General features: G+C 42.4%; 1 protein-coding gene across 3 annotated transcripts in view; it reads left to right on the plus strand.

The window, feature by feature from the left end:
• The window catches only part of GPD2 (glycerol-3-phosphate dehydrogenase 2), a 155,297-nt gene that overhangs the window by 20,638 nt on the left and 109,077 nt on the right, over positions 1 to 25,582 (plus strand). Inside the window, exon 1 of one of the 3 annotated variants that reach the window (XM_060106451.1) lies at positions 2,976 to 3,083. The exons of 1 other annotated variant lie outside the window; for it this stretch is intronic. The gene's annotated coding sequence lies outside the window, so the exon portion shown is untranslated. Of the gene's footprint in view, positions 1 to 2,975; positions 3,084 to 3,610; positions 3,752 to 25,582 lie in introns of those variants that run through there. One more of the 3 variants, XM_060106450.1, reaches the window with a different exon arrangement.

A 25,582-nucleotide genomic window follows, 5' to 3' on the forward strand; every position in this document is an offset into this window, starting at 1 on the left:
GTTCCTCTCTAGAAGTGGGCAGGGACTAAAACAGTTGACCCTGGGCAGGTGGTAAATGGTCATAAAAGGTGAGTAATAGAATCACCAATGGAAGGTTCCCCATTTTGGGGAAAGGTCACCCCCAGCAGTTGGGTTGAAGATGTCTAAGCGTCAGGGAACCTACTCTCCAGGCTTGGGAAGGGAAGAACTTCTCACTTGTATTGTTACACTAGACTATAGAAAATAACCCAAATTTACCTGACAACACTACAAAAGCAAGATAAATTAATGGCAGGCGAATTTAGGCTTTGTTTACATAGGAACAAAGGAAAAGGGGAAAGCTTTTCAGATTTCGGTAGCCATGTGAGCCTGAAAACCTAGGATAGTCCTGAAGTTTCCGTAGGCACATGAGAAAAGAGTTAGGTGGCACCAAAGTTATTTGACACCCTCAATCTGAAAGACAGTAAACATAGTTTCATTCCAAATGCTGAGTAATGCTTACGGCGACAAGGAGAAACACTTAAGACTTAACTTCTCTGAGGTACTGGTAGGGTCAGTAGATTGTTTTCTGCTAAAATAATTACTTCATGCTTTTAAATTTAGTTATGATAAGTGCTTCCCCTCCTACACTCTCACTCAGTTTTCTCCCTTTTTAGCCCTCAACATGTTTGTTTGGTTTTGTTTTAATTCCATGAGAAGCTGTAGCAGGTGTATGTGTGTAGGGAAGACTTTTTCTTTTTAATATTGCTTGTGTATCTAGTGTAATACTTAATTTTGAAGAGCAATTTCTAAATGAATGATTATTGCCCTCCTCCCCAAAAAATTATCTTAACAATGAAAATAAATTGCTTATCCATATGGGAAATTACATTACTGTTAGATATCTCAATCAGCAACCAAATTCTTTCAGTGGAATTCTTATCATAATAAGCAAGACCCAGGGGCAGAGATAGAGAGGTGGAAAGCTACTTTAGGTACTCATAAATAGTAACCTAAGTTTTAAAGCATCATGTTCAAGGCTAAAAGGAAAAAATTATTTTTATACTTTATTCCTTCTAGAAGATACTGATGGAGTAAATACAGCATAGGTTTTGATTTTGTAAGTCTCTGTCGGTCTTAAAACAGAAGGATCATAAAACTCTGCATTTTGAAATTATCTAGTGTATATATTGAAAAGTTAATTTTTTTACCGCTTTTGCCTTGAATAAAAGTGGATGCCTAATTTATGTTGAATAACTACAAATCAGCTATGTTTTTATGCAGTAATTGGAAGTAATTATTTTACAATGATTTCTAATTAAAAATTTTTTTTCAAGGCTGTAGTTGAGATTAGATGTGTATGGAGCATGGGGAAGAGGAGAGCCGAGGTGGGTTGTTTAGAAAAAGAAGATCCAGAGTAAGCTGTATGCTTATCATGCATGTTAAGCTTTCTTATCTCTCCTCTCTTAACCCCTCCCCTACACACCTTTTTCATTTGATACCTTTCCTGAATTCCACCAATGCCTAGGGTCCTCCTGCTTTCCTTTGGTTGCTTTGTGCCCCAGCCTTGGCAAGTGAAAACATGTCCAGTGCTTCTGAGTTTTCTCACCTCAAGATTCTCTACCTCTTCCCATGTCTTATTCCATCAGGGTCTGACTTGGATTGGACCATCATGGATGGTCATGGGGTATTGATGAGAACTGAATCCCTGCTGGCTTGTTAGCTAGCAAGGTGACCAGGACTTGTGGGGAAAATAAACAGCAGACATAATAGGGCTCGGAACAAATTGTTCACCTGAGCATTCATTTCATATCAATGAACAATTATAGAACATCTATTATGTTATAGGGACTGTGCTAGGTACAAAAGTGAATATGTTGTCTCCATTTTCCAAGCACTGAACTGTCCTGGGAGAATTACTGGGAAGCAAATCCAGGACTGGCACCTCAGTTCTGCCAGATTATTCCTTTTCTATGCAACGTGTTGCTCTTCTAGACAAATGTTTAGGATTTGAAAAAATGTGAAAGCAATGGTCTATTAGAGGGGCTCTCAACCCTGCCTGGGTGCTCACGTGGATCATGGGGTGGGGGGAGGGTTTCAACAGTGGTTCCAAGCTGTAGTGTGCACCATAATCTCCTGAAGGGCTTGTTCAATCAGCTAGGCCCCTGGCCCCAGAGTTTAAGAATCAGGTAGTCTGGGGTGAAGCCGAGACTCTGCATGTCTATCAGGTTCTCTGGTGATGCTGGCTCCCCCCGCTACACTTTGAGACCCATAGTTTTAAAATATAAAGATTTCCAGGTTCCATCCACCGACTGATTCAACTGGTGTGGGGATGGGAAACTAGCATTGATCATTTAACACACACACACACCCGCCCCAATCCCCCGCTGTTCCACTGGATAGACTACCCATTGGATAGGCTGGTTTCCTGTTACTATGAGTTTGGGACCCAATGAAACTACATAGTCCTCTGGGTCAATTATAATAATTATTTGGTATTTAAAGAAATTAGTAAGTGACCATAAATAATTGGCTGAAAAAACCCCACCCCTGCGATTTTGTTTCAAACTAATTTGGCTGCCTTTTTTTGGAAGGCCTTTCCAACCCTTCCCTGGGTATTTTCCAATACCACGGTAGAAACGTTACGTGTAAACCTCCCAGAGATCTTCGGAGGAAAGACCTTAAAGAAATGGGTCAATTTGAACCCTATCTGCGTCCTCCTTGGGCCCCCTTGGTCTCGCCTAGCACTTCTAGTGCCAACAAGTGAGCTGGGCATGCTCAGTGGGTAGGGTCGGTTCTGGGGGTGCAACTGGGAAGCCTGCTGCTCTGCTGCCTGGGCTCTCCCCTCCCCCCACCTGTACGAGGCTGGGCCCGAGGAGCCCGTGCTCAGCATCCCACCCCCTGAAGCTTGGGCTTGGTCTTCCCTGCGGGTCTTCTCGCTGACATTCAGGCAGGGGTCAGGCGGCCGGGCACGCCTCCAGAGCGCGCGGGAGGAGCCCGAAGCTTTGGGCTCTGACGGTGGGGTCCCAGGGCTCTGCCTGCCTCCCAGACGCGTTTCTAGGCCCAGGGAAGCCTGCCTGCCGAATAGGGGAAGCCAGTTTCGGGGGCGGGTAACGAGAAATCAGGTAAGCCAGCCCCACCGGCGTGTAGGCGGACGAGTGTCTCCTCTCTCCTGGGCAGGTGGCGAGGGCGGAGGAAATCCGACACCTCCGCCGTCTTCCCTCGGCCTAGCCCCGCCGAGGCTTCCCGGCCCGCCAGCCGGCTGGCGAGGCGGGGCGGAAGGTCTGGAGTGAGGCCGGGAGAGGACGCGGGCAGCACTTGGGGCCTGGGGCCAGGGCCCCGCACACGCCGCGCCGCGGCCCATCCCCGCGGGCCCCGCGCGCCGGTCTAGTCATGTTCATTTGGAGGCGGAGACCTCGCTCATTCTCTGCCCGCTGGTTCGCAACCCTTCCCCGCCTTCCCGGCCGGGTACCCCGCCTCCACTTCCGCGCTTCCCCGCTGGGTCGGCGTAGCCTGGGCCCGAGGTATCCGGCTGGATGCGGCGGTCGCGCCGCCGGGGTCGACCCTCGGGCAGGGGAGCGGGAGGCGCGAGTTTCGGGGGAGGCGGGGGCGCGGTTGCTCTGGTGCGTCGGGTTACAGTCGCCCTGCTTATTCGGGGGGGTGACATCCACGCGCGCCTCGCTGCGAGTATCCGGACCGAGGCGCTGATTCGGTGGAGGCAGAGACTCCGCCCAGGCCCGCGGAAACGGGTGCTTCTTCCCTCACTCCCTTCGCGCGAGAGGATCAATCTAAGGTGTGTGCTTCCCGGGAGACCCCCGTGCCCCCGCCCCCTGGGTTCTGGGGAGGCGGGTGGTCCCTCTCTGGCCGGGTGGAGTCCGGTGTTGGGGTGGGTGGTGGCAGAATCTGGGGAAAGATTTAGAATTTTTCCGCACCGATAGAACGTGGGCTCATTCTTACCGGGAGCGGGGCTGTGGGGTGGAATACTTTTGCCTCCTTGGTTAAGTGGCAGGACTTTGGGGTGAGGGTTGGTGTCTAAATGAAAGTTTGCTGCAAACTTTTGGCTTGTGGATGCCGCTCGTCTGAAAAGGACTGTTGCTCCCTTCTGAAGCAAGGGAGGGAAAGATTCTAGAAGGGGACTGAGGCTTCTTTGAGATCTTAGCTGCTGGAGTGTGACAGTTTTAGGAGGAAATGGAAGGTGTACCCTGATGAACTTAAAACAGACCCTACTCCCCACGTAGTAACTTCTGCGTCAAAAATGGACTTGAAGCGTGCTTTGGCAGGAACGTATAGCCCTGTGAATGAAGGGCTGATCTGGAGCCCTTGACCTCTAGACTGCCTTCCATCTTCTGCGGGGGAGCATTCACTCCGGGAACTGCCCTCCTCAGGAGTTCCAAAGTTTACACATGCAAGTTCTCTTAGTGACGGGGCCAACCCAAATTATGCAACACTTTATAAATATCATGGGAAGGGGTGGGGACAGCTATAGAAATAGCTGACAACTAATTTAGTCAACTTTTATACTTGTATAAATAGGTATGGGATGGAAAAGTAGGTTCCACTGAGTCCTCATTGCTTAAAACAAAACAATTTTGCATGCGTTCCCAAGTTTAATAGATGTGAAGTTTTGTTTTGGAGTGTGGAGGGTAATGGGAACTGCCACACGGGGGCCAGGCACTTCCTGGTAGCTACTGACCACTCTAGTCTCTGAGTGCCACAGTTCTTGCTGGCCATGGGCTGAGTGCTGGAGGCCATTGCTCAACGGATACCATGTGCAGCCTGGGGAACCTTATGATGAGGAGGATGTTGGAATCCTTCTGTGTTTCTCATAGTGGGATTATGTCAAGTTACAACACTCCCTTGATTTTTCCGAATCAACTCGTCAAATGATGCAGTGGTACCTTAGTAATAATGGATAAAGATGGAATTTGGGGTTTGAGAACCAGCATCGTTGGAGCTGTCCATTCTGATATCTCACATAGTCACTTTATTTTGTAGACATTCTGAGCAGCATTAATACTCTGCTTCCTTCTCTCTCCCTCTGATTTATTAAAAGACTCAATGGCTTAGCTCAGTAATTGACAAGAGGGCCAATCGTCAATGCCTCCCCTCTTGTTTTTGTAACTATTTAATCTCAGAGATGTTTAGAAATACTTGACTATCATCGTACATAAGTCATGTTGGTGAATAATTATAACTCTCAAAGTATCCCGTTTGCTATTAGTTTCTGCTTTCATTACTAGAATGTACATTCTGTGAGAGGGCGTGGGCTGCCTCACACACTTTCGTATTTCCAGTATCTAGAGTGGTGACTAGTTTGTGATAAATGTTTTCTCAATGAGTGACTAAACTGTGGGAAAAACTCTAGCTGGATGTAGTGGGGGAAGAAAACCAGAGATTTTGGCTTTAGGGAAACTAGTCAACCTCACTGGGCCTCAGTTGTCTCACTGACAAAATGTAGATAATAATATATGATATAACACGTAAAATCACTAGTGATGTTCCTTTCAGGTAGTAGACTTCAAAATATTATTTTCTTCTTTCTTATATATTTTACTTTTTATATTCAAAAAGGGAAGACTTGGGGAAAGAATGCAGATAGTTGGATAATTTAGCCCTTGCATGTTGTGAGTGAATTATCCAGGTTTTTTCCCCGTTAATTTGGTGTGTGTGCTAGAAGGAAGGGGGAGGGGGGAAGTTAGTGGCAGCTATGGTTATTAGAGACAGAAAACAATTTCCAGGTCATTATCTAATTTCTCCTCTTTATATTTTTAATGTGATGAAGTTTCTGCTCAGGTTTTCCAGAACTTGATTTTTTTTTCTACTTGTCAACAACCAGACTCACTAGGTTGTCCTAAGTACAGAAACAACACTTTAGAAAGAGCATTAGGAATCAAATATCTGTAACACTTGACTTCTTAAATGAAATTTTCTGTAGTCTTGTGCAGCATTATATAGTAACAAGATAAAGAAAAATATGGTTATCCTGCTTTTGAGAAGGTTAGAGTTCATTTAACAAGGTAAAACATATAGATGTTGAACAGTTACAGAGCAGCATAAGATCTTGCATAGTCCCGCACCCACTGGTTATGGAAGGGAGAGGTTAACATGCTCTCAAGTAGCTGGAGACAATTTTGTGGTGAAGAGAATGTCACTTCAGCAACAGAGAGACTTAAAGTTTCCTGAAGATTACAGCGGATCATTTCTGTTTCAAGAATGTTTGCTATTTTGTACTTCAGTGTATTAAAAAGCCAAACAATCATATACTTTCAAAAGTAAACTTTCTATGGAAAAGCATATTAGAAACTTACAATACAATTCTGTACATGAACTAAGTGATACTTTTCACTGTGCCTCTGAAGTTTTAAAGCCCAGGATTGGAGTTAAAAATTATAACTTTTCATTCTTGCCACTTTTAACACCCTTGCTTAAAACAAAGTGTCAGATGGCCTGCCTTTTACTCTCTCCAGTTGTATATAATAGGATATCGTTTTCACTGAAGTTTCTGGGGAAAATTACTAGTCATTAAGTTTGGGATCCCCACAACTGGCTAATTTGAGACCGTGTTATAAAAGTGGTTTTAGATGCTCTTCAAAATACTCAGGAAATTCCATCAGGATTCATCACCTTTGAGATAAGAAGGCAACTTGGAAGTTGTTTTATAGAGGAAGAAGAAGCTAATAAAAGGGTGTGTTGTATACTTCCTTGTTTTAGAATTGTTGACATGATGGGGGAAAGAAATGTAGGGGGGCGGAGAGATGATCAGATTCAACTGCAAGTGAGAAAGACAAGGGCCAACGTGGCTGCAAGCCAGGAAATGTCGAACAACTTTTGACCTCTTCCTGTATTACCTGACCAGGGATTGATCTCAGGAGCATTTTTAGGAAAAGGAAGCTGAGGAGCTAATGGTTTGAATACCTGAGGACGTTGAGGTAATGACTGTGGTCAGAGTTTGTCTAGAACTCTAATTTTGTGTCCTGAGGTGAATGTGACCATTTTTGTTTGTTTGTTTGTTTTAGTCTTTTTTCCCCTTGTTTCCCAGGATTTTCACCTTTTTTTTTTTAGCAGTTCTTACTAGTTCTTTGGGTTAAATATTTCTTCCTATATCGTATCTGTGTTCTTATTTCCCATTTTCAGTAGAAAATTTTCTGTTGATTCTTTTAAAATAAGGTTTCTGATTTGTGCAGCAGACAAAACATTGTTTCTGATTTTAATTAGGTCAAGCTCTGGTGCTGTTAATTCACTAAAATTAGTGGGAAAAAATTAACTAATAGAAAATGTTGCCCTCCTAAGTAAAAATTTATTGTGACAAAACATATTAACAAAACTCTAAAGCATTACTTGGGGATATCTTTTACTTTTTCTGGCAAAATGAAATGATTACTAGCGTACTTTATTCTGTAGCAGTCAGATACTGTTAAAGTGTGAGCAATGACTGTTTCATTTAGATTTTTCTAGCCTCGGATTCTTTAAATAGTGATATATCCTCTATGGAATTTCATATTTGATTATCCACCTATATCCTTCAAACCCCACAAATTATAACAGAGAGGCTGTTTTCTGAAAATGAGATTTCTAGAAGCTGCTACTGTCAAATGACACGGTCTTCGAGTATGACTCGCTGACACATGCTTAGAAAGCTTTATTACTTACCTCATATGCACCAGTGACCACTAAGTCTGGTTGGTTATTCACACTAGGAACAAAAGTTGATGTTCAAGGTAAACATTTTAGGAAAATTTTCATTGGGATTTTATGAGTTTCAATAAAACACAATGAATTTCTACCTGTATTTGAAAAGTGATGAAAATAGTACGGCTCAGAGTACTAGGTTCTCAAAAGTCGTTTTCCTTTTGTTTAAACTGAAGAAGGAGAGGATGTTTTGTTTCGCTGCAGTAATATCAGAACTGCTTTGATCCATACCACTCTTTGTTCCACCCTTCCGTGGGTCACTCTGCCCTATTGCATTAAATTCTTAATATTTATCTTTGAATTCATGGACGTTTCCGGTCTTGCCCCAATATTAAACTTCTGCCCTTCTCTTCCTCGTGATCCAGTCGAACTGGACTACGTTAGATCTGTTTTATTCCTACTGCTGCCCCCTGTGCTAATGTTCTTCCTTCTGCTTTACCTCTTTAAAATCCTACCAATCCTTGAATGTCCTGACCACAGGCTACCAGTTTTGTGACGCTTTCCTTCACTACCCCAGTCAGAAGTGTTTTGTACATTTCCTAAACTCTTTTTCGGTAAGCGGGCCTCTCACTGTTGTGGCCTCTCCCGTTGCGGAGCACAGGCTCCGGACATGCAGGCTCAGCGGCCATGGCTCACGGGCCCAGCCGCTCCGCGGCATGTGGGATCTTCCCGGACCGGGGCACGAACCCGTGTCCCCTGCATCGGCAGGCGGACTCTCAACCACTGCGCCACCAGGGAAGCCCGATCCTAAACTCTTCAACTACTCTTTTTATGCCACTCGTAAGTATCTCATTTACTCCTGTGTATGGTCATTATTTGAAAACATGCATAATTTCCTTTCCTGCAGAAGATCATGCAGAGCAAGGGCTGGATCTTTTACAATTTTATAGACCTCATGTGCCCAGCCAAGTCCCTGCATGTGGGGACACCTAGTAAATAGTTGTTGAATGAATGATTGACTCATAATTCACTCATCCCTTAATTACCAAGAATAAGTGATAGAAATGGTTGGGGTGTGATTGGACAGCAGGTAACACACAGGCAGATGCATTTCAGATAATCAGTTAAACTGAATCTTTATCTTTTTTCAGGCCTCCCTTTCTCCCTATACATTTGGCAGTTCTTATATCTAAAGGATATTTGTTTTAGGAGGAGAAAAGGAAATTGCTGCATTTGAACCAAAGTTATAAAAGCAATCTGTGAAGAAAATCAGTGGAGGAATCTGCAAATGAGGAGGTCATTTAAGATCTGCTAAGGAGTCACCTTTGTCAGGGCTCTTAGGGCTCCCTTCTCTTCACTAACTTCTCTCTTTTCCCCCACCTGCCTACCTAATCCAATCTCTTAAGAAAGAATCAAGAAAATTAATTCACAACAAGATGACTGATAAAATTAGCTTGTCGCTATGTCAAAGGTCTCTGGATTCTAAGGGGACAAAACCTTAGGGACCATTTATGTAGGATAAGTAGAAGGAGCTTTGGGAGTGGGCAAGTGTTTACTTCTGTGCATCCCTGAAGTCACATTATAGCCACCTGCCTGTGGCCTTGGTCAGTCTCTGCACCTGTCAGTTTCTTCCTCCTTAAAATAAGGTGGCAGAACTGTGTGAATTTAAAGCCATAAAAGTGCGCGGTGTTTTATTGCTCTTGCCGTGTCTTGCAAGAAGAAGCCAGTCACGGTCAGTGGGTTCTGTTCACCTCTGGACCTGGCCTAACTTTTCCTCTTACTTCCCCGAGTTTGGGATGTCCTTTCTCTCAGCCTCTCCAGATGTGGCATTCACTTGGGAGGATGCTGCATTCCCTGCTTCTCCCTCCTGGCTTGTGCTCATAGGATCTGTTACAACAAATATCCTTTGACTTCTCTCTTTCTTTATGTTGCCCTTTTCCCCTATCCCAACCCACCATTAAGTAGCTGGGATATTTATCTAAAAAATATATATTCACAGAATTTTAAATAGGAAGGGGGTTAAAGATCTAACCCAATGCTGCTTTTTATTATTGATAATAAATAATAATAAGTATCATCTAGAACATTTAGAGCAATCACCTTTTTCTAGGCTCTGTGCTATGCACTTTGCACACATTATTTCATATATCAACAGTGAACCCTGTTATATCAGTGAGGAAACCGAGTTCCAAAGAACATAAGTGACTTACTCAAAGTCACAGTTATGTTCCAGTATGACAGAAACTCCCTTTTTTTTTCTTGCTACTTTGGATTCCCCTGCTTGACTCATTGAACTTTGCCTTTTAATATTTCACTTCCTAATACGTTGTGCTGTGGGTCAACAGTTTCCACCAGTGATGCTGAATTTGTTCAGACATTGAATGCATAGCACAGTATGCCTGCCTGAAACAATATTCCTTTTTTTTTCTTGTTTTCTATGTTTTTCTTTATTTTTTTAATTTATTATTTTTATTGGAGTAAAATTGCTTTACAATGTTGTGTTAGTTTCTGCTGTACAGTGAAGTGAATCAGCTATATATGTACATATATATCCCCTCCCTCTTGGACCTCCCTCCCCACCCCCTGCCCATCCCACCCCTCTAGATCATCACAGAGCACCGAGCTGAGCTCCCTGTGCTATACAGCAGGTTCCCACTAGCTATCTGTTTTACACATGGTAGTGTATTTATGTCAAACCTAATCTCCCAGTTCATCCCACCCTCCCCTTCCCCACCGTGTCCACATGTCTGTTCTCTACGTCTGTGTTTCTACTCCTGCCCTGCAAATAGGTTCATCTGTACCATTTTTCTAGATTGCACATATATGCATTAATATTCAAAAAGACACATGTACCCCAATGTTCATTGCAGCACTGTTTACAATCGCCAGGATATGGAAACAACCTAAATGTCCATCGACAGATGAATGGATAAAGAAGATGTGGTACATATATATAATGGAATATTTCTCAGCCATAAAAAGAAATGAAATTGGGTCATTTGTAGAGATGTGGATGGACCTAGAGTCTGTCATACAGAGTGAAGTAAGTCAGAAAGAGAAAAACAATATTTCTTTTGATTTGACTTCTGGGAACCATGACATTGTTAAAATCCTCTTTAGTCTTAATGAATGTGGGAACAACCTGCAACTTGGTATAAATCTGCATTTTCCACTCCTACACCTGGGTTTGTGAATGCTGGTGGGAAAATGAACACCATCATGCAAACTGGAGGCACCTACAAATTTATGTTCTCTAGCTTTAGCCACAGGGCAGTTCTTTTATCTTTCTAGACAGCATCTTTTCTTGTTTCTCCCCGTAGTTTTTCCAAACCTTCCGCATTTTCTTTGAGCCTTTTATCCCACTGTGCGTTTCTTTACCAGAAGATGATCGTTAGTGGTTAGAGCAGACTAAACTGTTCTAACAGAAAGATCTGAAAATAGATAAAAGCACAAACACAACAGATGTTTATTTCTTGATCATGTCATAGTCTTGGTTGGTGGATGGCTTTCCTCTAATTGATGACTCAGGCATCCTGGAGCCTTTGATTTTGTGATTCTGCCATCCCTTAGGACTTTGTTTTCAAGCGTCTTCAGCTTCTCTGAAAGAGAAGAAGCATATCCACTTTCTAAATACTTAGTCTTGAAGTGAATGTAACAGTTCCACTCACATAGCATCAGTCAGAAATCAGGTGCGCAGTCACACCTATCAACAAGGGGAGATTGGAAAGTCTAGTCTGGCTGGGAGAGGAAGAGATTATGGGTTTTTGGTGAAGAGTTAGTTAGCTGTACCTTTCACAGTGTCCTTGCCTCCTGTTATACTGAGAAAACAGATATGTCAATATTTTGATATCTTAATATTTTGTTCTCCTTTCCACATCTTCCCTGTATCTGAATATATTAACTCCATCATTAACTACCAACTTAGAGGTAGAGTTATCCAGAGTTTATGCTTTCCCCAATACTCTAAATCCCCCATTTCTTCAGCTAGCTTACTCTATGAAGTTTCTCAATATTCACCTGCATTTTAAATATTTACAAGAATGTTCAATATTCTCCCATCACAATAACAAACAAGACCAAAACCCAAAACTATTCCTCCTCTCTTCACTCCCCTCTAGCTACATGCTCATTCTCTCCTTTCTTTCAAGCTACACTTCTTGTAAGTATTTTATATGTTGTTTTTCTACTTCATTACCTTCCATTCACCCCGCAACTATTGAAAATTTGGCTTCTACCTTAGATGAATCTGTTCTTTTTATGATTATTGGTTTCTCCCTGACCGGCAAATCCATAGGAGCTTATTGCTTGAAATTTCTGTGATTCTGCTGATTCCCTCCTTTGTGAAATTGAACTTTCACCAGGCTACCATGACACTTCATTCTTCTTATGGGTCTACTTATGGGTCTCTTTGCAGATTCTTCCCCTTGATGTTGTAGTTCCCAGGGTCTGTTCTTAGTTCACTGTCTTCTCATTGTAGATGTTCTCTGTTCCATCAAGTACATCTATATCTTTGATTTCGATGATTTCAAATCAACATCCCCAACCAGACCTCTTCCTTGATTTCAGACTCAGTGGATATTTCCACAGTCAAGACAGGACTCATAATCTCCCTCCCTGCCCTCATGATGTTTTTCCTCTCATTGAAGAGCACCACCATCCTTTCTCCCACCTGTAGCATCCACTCATTTGTTAAGTTCCTCAGTCACCTAATATGTGCTGGGCATTTTTCTACAAATTAAAATTATAGTGGTGTACAAAACAGATACAGTCTCTTCTCTTGTAGCATTTACATTGTCAGGGAGGGGGAAATTTTCCCCTCTACCTGTCTTGAGTTCCTGTGGCTGGATTAGTAACAAAATTGACATAAGACATTAACAGGAGAAAAACAAATTTTAATTCATGCACTCAGAGGTCTCATTGAAATGGGACATAAGAAGTGGCCAAAGCAGGCAGCTTTTATATTTTTAGACAAAGAAACAATAAATTTGTGAGGAGTTGACAGGACAAAGAAATTTAGGTTTTGGTGCTCAATTTGTAAGGAACCTAACCAGAGTTTGGGCTTGAAGAAGTAACCAGGTTTGTTTATATAGGCATCTCTGCCCAAATTCCCTATCTCTGGCCTGAAGGGTGTCCTACTTCCAGATTCAGGGAGTGTACCTTTCACATGAGAGATTTATTTCTTACTTTCAGGGAGACAGAAAGGAGAGTCAGACTGTCCCTCTTGCATTCACCATTTCTTAAGGAACTTGAATCCAAAATAATCAATATACCATTGTACATATTTTGGGGTGGCCTCCCCTGAGCCCTAGCAACATTCTGGGGGGTGCAGGGAAGAAATAATAATGATTAAATAAAGATGAGATGTATGAGCTGATGAGAGCTGTGATTATTTTGGATTTGGATGGTTTGGGAAGGCCTCTCTGAGGAGCTGACATTTGAGCTGGGTCCTGAGTGAGCAGAAGCTAGCTGTACAGAGATGAGCAAAGCATTCCAGGCAGAGGAGACAGCTGGTGCCAAAACCCTAATTGTATTCTTGATGAATCTGACGGGCAGAAGAAGGTAAATAAACCCAGAACTTCGCGAGAGGCAGAGGTATCTGTATTAGTTTCCTGTGGCTGTTAAACAAATAACCGGAAGCTTGGTGGCTTAAAACAACAGAAACATATTCTCTCTTCGTTCAGGAGGCCGGAAGTCCAAAATCACTATTACTGGGCCAAAATCAAGGTGTTGGCAGGCCATGCTCCCTTCTGAGGCTCCAGGGGAGAATCTGTTCCTTGTTTCTTTCAGCTGCCAGTGGCTCCTGGCATTCATCAGGTTTTGGCTGCATCACTCCAGTCTTTGCCTCTGTGGTCACATTGCCTTCTTCTCTTCTGTGTGTGTCAAATCTCCCTTTTGCTTCCCTCTTATAAAGATCCATGTGATTGCATTTGGGGCTCACTCTGATGATTCAGGATAATCTCTCCACTCAAGATCCTTTATTTAATCACATTTGCAAAGTCTTCTTTTTGGTGGTTGTTATGTAAGATAACACTCATGGGTACCAGGATTTAGGATGTGGATATCTTTACACTGCCACTACTCAATCTACCATAGTATCCAAGAGAATCTTTATAAAGTAGGCAAGGGCCAGATCCTATAGAGCTGTACAAGCCAGGATAAGGCATTTAGATTTCTTTCTGAGGTTATATAAGCCATTGGAGGATTATGTGCTGGTAAATGAAATGGTTTGGTTTTGCTCTAACATAGTGTCTCTCAACTTTTTTTTTTCCATTATGTCTTTCCAAGAAGAAAAATTAAGTTGAAATTAATTAATTAAAAATTTAAATTAATATTTCCCTAGCAAGAATGTATTCCTTAAATATAAAAAATAAGATTTTGTTAGGTAGAGATGAGCTTTGGAGGACCACAGCTCATTATAATATGTAAGATTTTTCACCGTTCTGCCCCAAGAACCAACTTTGTCCCCTTGTGAGTGTTGCTGTTCCCATTCAGCCTGTGTGCTATCAAAGGCTGATCTGGCTACACAAAGTGGACTGGATTGTGGCAAGTTGGGGAGGGAAGATTGGATGCAGGACTCCAGTTAAGAGTCTATTTTAGTTGCCCAACTAAGGAATTATAGTTGTATGGACAAGCAGGTGTTAAAGATGGAAAGAAGTGGATGGATTTAGGATTTGTTTTTGCAACCAAGGGAGTTGACCGAACTTTCTGATAGATTAATTCTCTGGGGAGAGGAAACAAGAATTGAGACAAAGGCTTACACTTTTTACTTGAGCAGCTGGGCCATAAACTGAGAAGAGGAGAATTGGGAGAGAAGCAATTCATGTACTTGAAGGAAGATGTAAAATGTTCTGTTTTGGCTGTGCTAAGTTTGAGGTGCTTCTTAGACATTCCTTTGGAGATGTCAGTTAGACAATTGGATAAATGGAGTCTGGAGATTCTGGGAGGGGTTTTGGCTGAAGATATGGAGCTAGAGGTTATTGGCATATAGTTGTATTTGATACTGGATGGAATTACCTATGGAGAGTGTGTAGATAGAGAAGTGGGCCATTGGAGCACTGTGTTATGCAGAAGAGAAGGAGGACTTGCCAGTGGGGTGGGAGGGAAACCAGGAGGGTGTGGTATCCCTGAAGTTAAGAATTCAAAATGTTTTTAAAAGGAGACATTAAACTGTTTTTAAAAGCTTATTGGATTGAGTTGTGGAAGTAGAGACAGTGCTTAGAGACAACTCTTTCAAGTAATTGTGTCATGAAGAGAAGCTGAGAAGTGGAAAAGTTCCTGGAAGAAGTTACTGGTTAAGGGAGGGTTTCTTGAACCTGAGAGTAATAGAATGAGTTTAAGTAGAGAGGAAATGATAGAATGATTAACTAGAGAGGAAAAACTGATGAAGGCAGGAGAGAGTTATGGATAACTGTTGGAGTACAATTCTTGAAGAGGCAAGAAGGGAGATTTAGAGACAGATGAAGAGGTTTATCTTCACTAGGATCAGGAACATTTCATTCATAGTAAAAGGAAGCTCTGCAGAGAGAATGGGTACAGAGCTGATAGGTCATGGTTTGGGTGGTGGGAAGATAGAGTTCTTATCTCATGGCTCTCCTTTCCCAATGACGTGTGATGATGTTGAGGTAGGATGGGGTGAAACAGGTTTGGGAAAAGAGGAGATTTGAATTGGCTATTTTGAAACACCCTGGAAAATGTAATAGTATTGCTGGTCAATGTGGATTGCCCATTAGAGACTTGTAGCCATGAATTTAATTGAGGCTAGTTGTGGATGTGGTTCTTTCTTCAGGCAGTTTCTTTAGCTGTTTAGGTAGAGGTGTGGAGCAGGCAGATAGCTGGGCTTAATCAACTTGAGTATTTTCCAGGTAAGTAAGAAGCAGGAAGAGAGGATCAAGGACGTTAAGGGTGCTTTTTGCAAAGGAGAGTTTACAGTGATGGACCTTGACCATGAGCTGGACAAAAAGGGAAGTGCATGTGTAACTGATAGTGTGGAAATTGCCAATGGATTGGAAAACCAGATAATGCCAAGAAGATGCTGGAATGGAAATACCAGAGTAGATGAGCTGGAAAAAGAGAAGACATTGTTCACATGTAAGATGCTTGAAGCTGACGTCTCAGAGCGGGTGTAAGTATTCATAATGCTAAATCAGAGGTTATGACAATGAGAGCAGGTGGCTGAGGCATGGTCAAAGAGAAGACTATCAGAGGTGAGGTGCTTTAGGAACTGGGGCCTCCATGTGGATGTAGAAGACAGCAGAAGTGAAGACAGTTATGAGTTTGGAAAGGGAAACAGCCAGGTGCTTAGGCCATCAGCGAATGAGAGGAAACAGCAGTAGATGGGTAGATGACAGCAAGAAGGGGTGATGGGTGGTAAGTATAATGATATGAACTTCAAAACAGGTAAGATTTTTGACAAACAACCCAATCCAAAAATGGGCAGAGGACCTAAATAGATATTTCTCCAAAGAAGACATACAGATGGCCAAGAAGCACACGAACAGCTGCTCAACATCACTAATTATTAGAGAAATGCAAATCAAAACTACAATAAGGTATCACCTCACACCAGATAGAATGGGCATGATCAGAAAATCTACAACCAACAAATGCTGGAGAGGGTGTGAGGAAAGAAAGGGAACCCTCTTGCACTGTTGGTGGGAATGTAAATTGATACAGCCACTATGGAGAACAATATGGAGGTTCCTTAAAAAACTAAAAATAGAATTATCATATGATCCAGCAATCCCACTACTGGGCATATACCCAGAGAAAACCATAATTCAAAAAGACACGTGCACCCCAATGTTCATTGCAGCACTATTTACAATAGCCAGGTCATGGAAGCAACCTAAATGCCCATCGACAGACAAATGGATAAAGAAGATGTGGTACATACATACAATGAAATATTACGCAGCCATAAAAAGGAACGAAAGTGGGTCATTTGTTGAGATGTGGATGGATCTAAAGACTGTCATACAGAGTGAAGTAAGTCAGAAAGAGAAAAACAAATATCGTATATTAACGCATGTATGTGGAACCTAGAAAAATGGTATAGATGAACCGGCTTGCGGGGAAGAAATTGAGACACAGATGTAGAGAACAAGCGTATGGACACCAAGGGAGGAAAGCGGTGGGGGTGGTGGTCATGGTGTGATGAATTGGGAGATTGGGATTGACATGTATACACTGATGTGTATAAAATTGATGACTAATAAGAACCTGCTGTATAAAAATAAAATAAAATAAAATTCAAAAATTCAAAAAAAAAAAAAAACAGGTAAGATTTTTGAAAGAGGATAGAGGAGAAATTGGAAGGTGAAATGGTGAGACACTTAATGATCTCCAGGCTGGGGGATTTGCAGAATAGAAGCAGGCGTTTAACTCAAAGTATTTACAGCTAAAATGGAATGGGTACTGCAGGTACAGATCTTTAGTCTGGGGTGGGGTCCTGGAGCCTTTTGTGAGGCTAGACATTAACTCTTTAATCACTTAATCATAGGAAGGTCCTAGGAAAGGGGCTAGTTATCACCTGGTTCAGAGATGTTTTGATATTTTAGCAACTGGTACAGCCATTGCTGTTTATCCTGGCTGAACGCTGGACTTAGATATGAGAGTATAAACAAACTCCCTTTAATGGGGTGCTGTGAAAACAGTGTAGGTAGGCTTCAGCCTTCAAAATTCAGATTAAATCTTGCTTTCTCCATGTTTTCAGGGTATTGCCTGATGAAAGGAACATCTAGAGAAGAAAAGGGTAGATTTTGAGTTCTATAGGGCTTAACTGGGAAGGAGAGAGGTCTGAGAAGGTGAGAAATGGGGCAGGTTGGGCTTCTGATAATGACTGAGGTAAAGAGGATTGTGGGGCATGCTATGATTAGTCCTGTGATGTCCTGAGGGGAGCTGGTTGCAGACATCTGGCAGCTCCTGTTGATGTGGTGGCCAAGGGTGAGCAAAAGCCTCCTCAGAGTATCTGTAGCCCTAGGACATCTCCTCATGGCTTGGTGGCCAACTGGAGTATAAAGGCCTCCTTGGGGACTGCTCTCAAGTGGCCAGGAGCGCCAGATGCTCTGAGGGCCTCTTTCTCAGCCAAAATGGTGGTGCAACCCCTTGGGGAGGTGCTTTCTCCTATTTGGCAGAAGCTAAGGAGTGCTGCTTCTGGGGACCATCATCAGAGTCAAACGTATTTAGACTGTGTGCTCTCCACTCTTGTTACTGTCATTGGCTTAGTATGGACCCTTAGGAGTTTGTGCTGGGATGTTTACAACCAGTCTCCTGATTTCCCTTCTCCCAGATGTGTGTCCTTTTAATTTATCTCCCAGCACTGCTTCTGGTAGTGGGGAGTGGGGAGGATGGTCTTTAAATTCAAATGTGTCTATCCATCCTACTAGGAATGTTGTGAGGATTAATATAACATGTATCAACCTACTAGCACAGTCCTTGTAACACAGTATGTAGCCAACAAATATGCTTAAAAGCTTTCTTTGGTGATCCATTGCTTACTGGACAAAGACCAAAATCCTTTGATTGGCACATAAGATCTCCAGAGATTTTACCCTTGCTTTCCTGTTCAGTCTCCTCACTTCCTCACTTATAACTGTTGTATACCATCCTGTTCTCTAGACATACATATTACACCCCCTTCTTCTTGAAAATGCAATATTCATTCATACAGTCATGTCCTTGCTCATGTTCACTTGGATCTGTTGAACCTTCAACATTTGATTAATTATTGCTTTCTCTACAAATCTGCCCTGATGACGTTTCCTACCTCCCCTTAATTAACCCCATGGGTAATTACTCCCTTAGCCCCTAGTCCAAACCTTATTTGTATCACTCATATGTGTTTTAGAATCTTCTTCTCCAAGTTGTGAGTTCCTTAAAGACAGAAACTATAAATTATTCACATTTGTTTACTCACAGTCTTAACACAGTAGGTGCTGAATGAATATGTTGAATAAAGGAAAACTCAATACATATTTAAGTTTACATATTGCCTCTCTGTTATAAAATATAAACTATATTTTGTGTACCATCTTTTTCTTTAATAGTGGAGGCAAATTTTCTGACGAAGCAGAGGAAAATTGGTGACCATGAAGTTAGTGAGTAGGCAGACTTAGTCCTGTGTTCTTTTTCTTTTACCGAGTGACTTTTATTTGAGTTATCCAGTGATTTTGTTCACCATCGTCATTGCTTTATGTTGAGTTGTAATCATTAACTTTTGCAGTTATACCCCCAAAGAACCTCAGACAAATGTGGGTTTCTGGTATTGGTTCGGTATGCTTGACCGGGTGGTTTCCAGTGCCCGCTTACAATTGCAGGATTGGTGTGTGGAGCCTTTGGCAACCTTGGTCAAGTTGTGCAATTCCTTTTAGGTCTCTTCGGACCTTGGTTCCCTTGATCCTATGAACTGATTAATTATATTTAACAAAGAATTGAGATAATGTAAATCAGACATCAGCCATCAGAATCTAGTCAGAAAAGGGTGGGAAGAGCAAATGTGAGATGAGGTGGCAGGAGTGAGTCACTCCTTGTTGTCAGTGGACTAGGAGTGGCGGTAAGAGGGCAAAGCTGGGTTGAGAGGTGATGGAGGCGTCTGTGGGGAGCGGGCGGGATTGTGTGGACATGGGTAAAGGTGGTTTGGAGGATACAACAGACTGTTGGCTAGTGGTTGGCATGCAGTGAATGAATGGCCAAACAAGACTCTTTGGGCACTTAAATGACTCTTGTTCCTAGGTTCTTGCTGTGTACTTAGTCAGAGTCATGGTGTACGTTTTTACATCTTGGGGTAAAGGCATGATCCTAAGAAGGGACACATTCTTGAGAAATATCTCAGTTTCTTTAAAAATACATTGACTCATAGAGTTGACTGTTTTGGTAGCATTTTGTTTTTATATCAGTATTTTTTTTCCAAGGTAGAGGGTGTTCAAGGTTTGTGATAGAGCCAGAAAGCAATTCCTCACCCTCTCTGAACTAACAATAAATACCAGGAAATATTCTGAATAGAGGACAGAAAACCACTCTTATGGGTCAAAGTTTTCCCAGTGACTTGGGTTGACTCAGGACACAAACCTTAGATCAAGCCTCTTACAGAGACGGTTTTAAATCCGCTGACTAATTGAGCTACTGGAGGTAGACTGTAAACACTGGCTTCCATGCGCTCAGAGTCTAACCTGAAGCAAAAGAGCCTGCTGCGTCCTGTGACCTCTGGAACAGCTAACCTGTGGCCTGGAGTCAGATCTGCGTTAGATGCTGGGCTTTACAGGGTTTTTATTTTATTTTATTTATTATTATTATTATTATTATTATTATTATTATTTTATTTTTATTTTTTTCTTTTTGCGGTATGTGGGCCTCTCACTGCTGTGGCCTCTCCCGTTGCGGAGCACAGGCTCCGGATGCGCAGGCCCAGCGGCCATGGCTCACGGGCCCAGCCGCTCTGCGGCATATGGGATCCTCCCAGACCGGGGCACGAACCCGCATCCCCTGCATCGGCAGGCGGACTCTTAACCACTTGCGCCACCAGGGAGGCCCTATTATTATTTTTTAAAGAAGATGTTGGGGGTAGGATTTTATTAATTAATTAATTTATTTTTGCTGTGTTGCGTCTTTGTTTCTGTACGAGGGCTTTCTCTAGTTGCGGCAAGTGGGGGTCCCTCTTCATCGCGGTGCGTGGGCCTCTCACTGTCGCGGCCCTCTTATTGCGGAGCACAAGCTCCAGACGCACAGGCTCAGTAGTTGTGGCTCACAGGCCCAGTTGCTCCGCGGCATGTGGGATCCTCCCAGCCCAGGGCTCGAACCCGTGTCCCCTGCATTAGCAGGCAGATTCTCAACCACTGCACCACCAGGGAAGCCCAGGGTTTTTATTTTTGATAGAACGCTCCACAAATAATGGTATCCGTTCTGTGGAAAAGAATGTTTATTTGGGGGAGAGATGCTAGAGAAATGCTGGAGAGACCTGCCTACTATTTTTTTTTTCCAAGGGAAATGACTGACAGGATTCATTTCCCCAACCTGGGAGTCTTAAGTGCACTTGCTTGGTCAGAGCCAAGTGCTGCTTGGGCTAAAGCTAGGTTACGGCTGCCTTTGTTCTCTCTAACCACAGTCTGTATCGCCCTGTTCAGCACTGCACACGTGGGGACCCACTGCAGGTTACGTATGAGTAATGGGAGTTGTTGACAGCAGATATACTTCTACACTTCATCTACATTATCTCAAATTTTCAACGTAAGTTGTGAAACAGATGAGATTTTATGCATGAGAAGACGAAAGCTCACAGTCAGTCACACAGCTAGTAAGTGACTGAGTTGGAATTCAATCCGAGGGGGGTGGTCTCTGATGACCTCTACACTGGCTACCTCCTGCAGAGAATGTTCTATTGACTGGTCAGTGGTGTGGTTTGAATATGCCAAGGACAGCGCCTATGACAGAAGGATCCCAGTTATACCTAGGCGAGTAGCTGTGTTCCTGCGTGTAAGCACTGAATTGTCACGGGGCAGGGAAGGGGAGAGAGTGTTGGCCTCCGTCTAGGATGGTCTGTGCTTTCTCTGTGTACCTGTGGCTTCCTTCAGGGCTGGCACTGTGGAGGGGTCCCCTGGGTGTGTTGTTGGCTGAAGAGTTTCTGTGTTTATGGAGTTGAATCCTGGGGAGCACTAAATGCCAGTAAGTTCGATCAGGTTTGCAGTCACTGGTTTGATTAGTTGTTGGAATTTCTGATGTTATGTTAAACTTTAAATCCCTGAGACGATGTAATATGAAATAACTAAAAATTCAAGGCTAGTTTAGGGGTAGTTTAACTCAGGCTTAAATAGTTATTGTGTCAGATGCTCGAGGCAAATTCATCCCAGTTAGGGTAGAGACTGTTCTTCAGAATAAGGTAGATAATTCTGTGACATTTTCTAGTTCTTGTTCCAAGAGTCCTAATAAATTCTAAAGGCAAAATATCCTTTTCCTTCTCTGTGTGGGTCTTTTACTCTATCTAGTTCATTAAAGATGAGAAAAGTTGTGTAACAGGAAAATCACTCAAGTAGTGGTCAAATGATATGGGATTTAGTCAAATGTCAGCCACCTATCTGCACGGTGCTCTTTAGAGCTCTTATTTTTTTTTCTCTCTCTCTCTTTTCTCTCACTCACACATACACACACAGATTGTTTTTTTTTCTTATTACAAGAATAACATGTGATCATTTTAGAAATTTAAAAAATGATACACACAAGGAAGATAATAAAAATGACTTTCAACCCTACTATTCAAAGATGAGATTTTAAATATTTTTGGGTATGTCCTTCTAGCCTTTATGTGTGTGTGTGTGTGTGTGTGTGTGTGCGTATGCACATATACTTTAAAACAGAAACACACACAGATACTATTTTATCTACTTTTGTTCTCTTCATAATTAATTTTCATTGCCCATTACCCCATCTCTATCCAGAGTGTAATTAACCCAGAAAGAATTAATTCCTAAGCAGTCAAGAAATTCTAGAATGTGTAACTTACTTAAGGCTGTCTGCTTATTTCTAGACATTTATAATTATTACCAGCATAAAAATGTTGCTTTTTCAAGTCAGAGTGGGGTAAGAGGATGGCAGTCATTTTGGCCTGGTGAGTGACCTACCCTTGTGGTCCAGTTCAGATGGGAAAAATGGCAGGAGACTCTGGAGAGCAGAAACCCAAGCTTATGGGGTCTAGCAATGCATGCAAAAGGAAATGTCTAGATGATCTCAATCTTTTATGTGAGGAATCTGAAGTCCAGAAAACTCAGCTGGCTTTGTTGAGGCTGAGATTGTCGCAGGGTGAGGGTCTGGCTCCGGTTGCTGACTGCCTGTCCTGTGATCGCTGCAGAGCCTCAAGACACAGACTGAAAAACAAACCACGCTCTTGCTGCTGCCAAACTAATGACCAAGGGAGTAGGCACAAGTGCACTGGGTGAGGTCATGCCTGAAGGTCGCTGCGTGGATGTTGGAACCTGGCATTTTGACAGGAGTCCTATTAGATATACCATTTTGTAAGTCATTTTTTAAGTCCTGACAGCCTCGTGGTAAAATCACAGGCTCAACTATGGGCTAAATTTTTTGGATTAACTTTGGGTTTCACTTAACATTATCTCAAAATTTATGGTTGAGAAGAGGCTGTTGAGTATAAATTGCTAATGTGCTCTGCTGATTTCCATCAGCTATGTGCTTTGACTGACAACAGTGCGGGCCTAGCCCACTGGGGTCTGGTGAATTACATCTGCTCAGCCAGAGTGTTTCTTGAGCTGGAATTGAAATGCATGGCCCTTTAGTTTCCAGTGTGATGCCAACACTCAGGCAATTGACTTTTGCTCTTCAGTCTCCAGCAGGGGGAAAATTATGAAATAAAATGGGGAGAGGCCAGGCATCCTCAAGATTCAAACCCATAAATATAAATAACTGTAATTAATCATATGCAGTCTCTCTTGTCTATTACCTCTATACTCAGTGTGTCAGTAAGTTTCACACAGCTCTTTAGCGCCCTGCCTGTATGGTTGGTGCGGAATGTTCTGAGTGCCTCAGCTTGTTGAGATGTGACCTAGGGTTCTTTTCCAATATGAGTTCAAAATCAGTTCAAGATATCATGAGTTGCTGGGGGGCAAAGTCACCTGCAACGTACCCTAGCCCAAGGGGGAATAGAAGTATAAAAAGACCTCTGCTGTTGGCATTTGAGAGGCTCTCTCAGTTGACACTCTGTTCTTTGTTACCAGCTTGTTAGACTGAATGGACTGGAACAGTCTTTCAAGTGTGTAAGTTCAGGAGACATTTATATTCAAGATTATCTCTGAAGTGTTTGTTTTCCTATTACAGAATCCTATTTTTGATTGTGGTTTACATTTTTTTTACTATTTTGTCATATGATTTATTAACACTTCCTCTCTCTCTCCCCTTTACGTCCTTTTTTCATCTACTCATTATGAACAGGGCTAATGGCGTCCTTAAGAAAAAGCAACTGCTTTTACTCTTATATCCTTGGAAAGCATCCTCTATGCTGTAGCTAGGGTCAATCTTCTTTCCTCCCTCCCTCTGCTTAAATTCCATTGTATCATCGCACTGATTAGGACCTTCCACTGATTTTCTATCTCTATCTTGTCAGACTAAACACCTTGCTAGAAGGAAGTCATACATGACTTGGCACATGTCTGGCTCTCTGACCTGATCTGGAACCCACTGCCCACATGATACACTGTGCTGCCCCTACATTGTCCAGTGGAGCCCAGGCGTACACCTGCTGTGTGTCTTTGTATGCCTGTCCCCTCTGTGTAAAAGGCCCTTCTCTTAGGTCCCTGTGTGGCTGGCTCTTCCTCCTCAATTACGTTTGTGCCAAATAACCTGCATGGACTTTCTATCTAAAGTAGATCCCTTCTACTCCCAGTCACTCTCCAACCTAATTATGTTCTTCATAGCACTTGTCAGTTTCAAAGTACTCAATTTTTAAATTGTTATAGGTTTATTTTTTGTTTCCCCCAATCCATGAGAGCAGAGAAATTGCCAGCCCCTAGAACAATGCTGAGGATATAGCAGACATTCAGTCAATCCGAGTTGAATCCATGTTGCAAGAATGAATGCTCCTCTTTTCATCTTCCTTAGTTGGCTAGTTCCTTCAGTGATACTTCCCTGAGTTTTGTTGAACTGTTGCTTTCATTATTTTCTTAGAGCGTACAATTTTAATCTCTCCCTCACCAATGGTAAGTGCATTTTTCATAAACCAGTTTCCAACAATTAATTTTGAAGTTTTTTAAAAGTGGCAGGACTTCCCTGGTGGCGCAGTGGTTGGGAGTCCGCCTGCCGATGCGGGAGACGTGGGTTCGTGCCCCGGTCCGGGAGGATCCCGCGTGCCGCGGAGCGCCTGGGCCCGTGAGCCATGGCCGCTGAGCCTGCGCATGCGGAGCCTGTGCTCCACAACGGGAGAGGCCACAACAGTGAGAGGCCCGCGAACCGCCCCCCGCAAAAAAAAAATAAGAGTGGCAGATAGCTTCTTTTTTGGCCCATTTATCTGTAATCTTTTCCTTAAATCCAAGAGAGCACAGAAAAGAGGTTCTAGTTGTTTCTAGACAGAAGCATACAGCTTTGCCATATTTTTTTTCATATATGTAATGTGAATTTGTTCAGATGAGGCAGAAATGAAATAAGAATTTTCTTTTTCTTATCTTGGACTATGTGCTTGTATCTGGCTTGAAATTCTTAATCTTCATCGGAGACCTGTGTAGTTTGTTTCATCCACGCTGTGTACCATAAACTTCTGATAAGACATAAGCTGGTAAGATCCACTGACCTAGAACAAAGGAAGGAAGGGGGAAAAAGGCCCTTGAATAAATACAGCCAGAATGTTGAAAATCTAAAAGCTAGAATGCTAATGAGTTGCTCCTTTTGCCTTGCTCAGAGTTATTTATTTGTATTTTAAACACAGTTTTAGCTAAGTTGGCTCTCACTTTTCTGACCACAGTGGCAACAAGTTAGAAGTGATCCGGAGAGCTCAAAGATCAAAAGGGAAAACTACCATCAGCCGTATAGTTTGAAGAACCAGGAAAACTTTATAAAGCAGATACAGGAAGAATTCAAATGGGAACAGTGTGGTTTGGAGCCACTGAGTAAAGGAGTAATAGTATTCAGCTGTTCCTGAGGACATTACCCTAGCAGCATAGTCTAATGAATATAAGGATGGCTCCAAGCCATCAATAATTGAATTCCTGGTTAATATTTTTAAGAAGACAAAGTATGATTTCTATTTTTGAAATATTTAAATTCAAAATAGTTTAGACTTAAAAAAAAACCTATAAACTCCATTCAAATGTAAGCTCTTAGAAGGCAGGGATTTTTGTTATGTTTGTTCTCAGCTGTATGTTTAGTGCCTGGCATATGTTAAATGATTAGTTAGTAATTATTGAATGAAAGAATGAATGCAAGCCTTAATCATCCAACATTGCTAAATAAATAGGATATTAAGGTAGTACCAAGTTTAGTGCAGAAGGTTTTTCTTTTCCTTCTG

Source organism: Mesoplodon densirostris, chromosome 8 (genome assembly GCF_025265405.1).
Source record: "Mesoplodon densirostris isolate mMesDen1 chromosome 8, mMesDen1 primary haplotype, whole genome shotgun sequence".
NCBI lineage: Eukaryota > Metazoa > Chordata > Mammalia > Artiodactyla > Ziphiidae > Mesoplodon > Mesoplodon densirostris.